We start from the raw sequence: 2,852 nt of genomic DNA on the forward strand, positions 1-2,852 counted from the left end.
GTATCTTACTATGCATATTCTATAATTTTCCATTTTGATAGTTGTAGCTCTAGTTGATTCTATTTGCTACATGACATTGCATTGTGTTACTACACTACAATTTATTTATTTCTTCTTTTGTTTAGGAGCACTGAAGTAATTTCTAACTTTTAGCTATTAAAAACGACGGCACAGATAAATATTCTTGTAAAAGACTCTTTCTGAAAAATGCAAAATTGCCCTGTTGGGCCATAGAATGTGCTTTACTTCAATATTGTTAAATATGGCTAAATTGCTCCCCAAAGCACGTTCCCAGAAGTATAATTAGAGATCTGTTTTTCCAAACCCTGAACAATACCTGGTGTTGTCAGCCTTTTAACGTTTGCTGGAATAATGTCCATAAAATGATATTTCATTGTTGTTTTAATTTAAATTTCTTCAATTTACTAGTGAGACCGAGAATCATATGTGTATGTGTGTGTGTATATACATGTATATATGTGTGTATATGTATATATGTGTGAGTATATATTTATGTGTGTGCATATATATATACACACACATAAAACTACATTATTCTGTTCATATCTTTTGCCCTCTTTCTCTTATTAATGTGAAGACTTTAAAAACTATATATGTGGCTGAGCACAGTGGCTAATGCCTATAATCCCAGCACTTTGGGAGGCCAAGGCAGGTGGATCAAGAGGTTAGGAGTTCAAGACCAGCCTGGCCAATATGATGAAATCCCGTCTCTACTAAAAATACAAAATTAGCTGAGCCTGGTGGTAGGCACCTGTAATCCCAGATACTCAGGAGGCTGACACAGGAGAATCATTTGAGCCCAGAAGGCAGAGGTTGCAGTGAGTTGAGATCACACCACTGCATTCCAGCCTGGGAGACAGAGCAAATCTCTGTCTTGAAATAAAACAAAACAAAACTATATATGTATTTTTTACTCAAAATGGATTGAAAACTTAAACATAAGACCTGAAACTGTAAAACTACTAGAAAGAAACATATAGGAAAAGCTTCCTGACATTAAGTTTGGGCAGTGATTTCTTGGATATGACCCCAGAAACACAGGTGACAAAAGCAAAAAGGACCAAAAGATAGACAAATAGGATTGCATCAAACTAAAAAACTTACACACAGCAAAGGAAATCACTAATAAAATGAAGAGACAACCCACAGGCTGGGAGAAGATATTTGCAAATCATACATTAGATAAGGGGCTATATCCAAAATATACGAAGAACTCAAAAATAACAAGAAAACAGATAATCCTATTAAAAATGGGCAAAGGACATAAGTAGACATTGTACAAAAGAAGATACACAATGGCCAGAAGATATATGAAAAATGCTCAATGTTGCTAATTATCAGAGAAATGCACATTAAAATCACAATAAGAAGTCACCTCATACCTGTTGGATTGACCATTATCAAAGATAAGTGTTGGTAAGGACATGGAGAAAAGGGAACCCTATTGGTGGTATTTACCATACCACCAATTCATATGGCATGGACTTTACCAAGATGGCGTATTTAAGTTCACAGTTTACATCCCTGATAACTATCCAGATGGTGACTGTCCACGCTTGGTGTTTGATATTCCTGTCTTTCACCCGCTAGTGGATCCCACCTCAGGTGAGCTGGATGTGAAGAGAGCATTTGCAAAATGGAGGCGGAACCATAATCATATTTGGCAGGTATTAATGTATGCAAGGAGAGTTTTCTACAAGATTGATACAGCAAGCCCCCTGAACCCAGAGGCTGCAGTACTGTATGAAAAAGATGTTCAGCTTTTTAAAAGTAAAGTTGTTGATGGCGTTAAGGTATGCACTGCTCGTTTGTTTGACCAGCCTAAAATAGAAGACCCCTATGCAATTAGCTTTTCTCCATGGAATCCTTCTGTACATGATGAAGCCAGAGAAAAGATGCTGACTCAGAAAAAGCCTGAGGAACAGCACAATGTAAGTGTTCATGTTGCTGGCCTGCCATGGGTAAAGCCTGGCTCAGTACAGCCTTTCAGTAAAGAAGAGAAAACAGTGGCGACTTAAGAGATGGTGAATCTGGGGCACCATGCACTTTCCTGTTGGACTCTGGCCTAGTTCAAGCTGACCAATGGCAGAGGACTGCCTGAAGAGTAAAGCTGTGTGAACAATGACTGACTGCCAGTGTTTTCCATGTATGCATAGGTTCTAACAGCAGGTTTTGGAAACCTCTCTCTAAGTAATGCATTACTTCTGTCAGAAGTGTCTTAGGGTGGTTATCTAGTTCAGTACTCCAAATTTTGGGGACCTTGAGGCTTAAGTATTTTTCTGACTTAGTAGTAGAGCTATTTTGGAAAACGGGATGGAGGTTCCTCAGAAAATGAAAAATAGACTTACAATATGATCCAGCAATCCCACTACTGGGTATACATCCAAGGGAATGAAATCAGTATATTGATGAGATGTTTGTACTCTCACAGTCATTCCAGATATGCACACAACCTAATTGTCCATCAATGGATAAGTGGATTTTTAAAATGTGTGGTATATATACACGATGTAATACTATTAATATTCGTCTTAAAAAAAACCAGGAAGTTCTGTTATGTGTGACAGCATGGATGAACCTAGAGGACACTGTGCTAAGTGAAATAAACTAGGAACAGAGACATAAATATCGTATGATCTCATTTATTTGTGGAATCTAAAAGAGTTGAACTCAGAAGCAGAGAGTAGAATGGTAGTTGTCAGAGGCTTGGGGCAATGGGATGGACAGAGAAAGAGAAGATGTTGGTCAATGGGTGCAAGGTTTCAGTTAGAAGGCATAAGTTCTGTTGTTCTATTATGCAACATGGTGACTACAGTTAATAATGACGTACT

At 37.9% G+C, this 2,852-nt stretch overlaps 1 pseudogene; it reads left to right on the forward strand.

Annotated features, from left to right (window-relative positions):
- The first annotated feature begins 1,430 nt into the window (after positions 1–1,430).
- On the forward strand, positions 1,431–2,146 carry LOC100398483 (AKT interacting protein pseudogene; annotated as a pseudogene).
- The last annotated feature ends 706 nt before the right edge of the window (positions 2,147–2,852 follow it).

This window comes from Callithrix jacchus, chromosome 7, assembly GCF_049354715.1.
Source record: "Callithrix jacchus isolate 240 chromosome 7, calJac240_pri, whole genome shotgun sequence".
In the NCBI taxonomy this organism is placed as follows: Eukaryota; Metazoa; Chordata; class Mammalia; order Primates; family Cebidae; genus Callithrix; species Callithrix jacchus.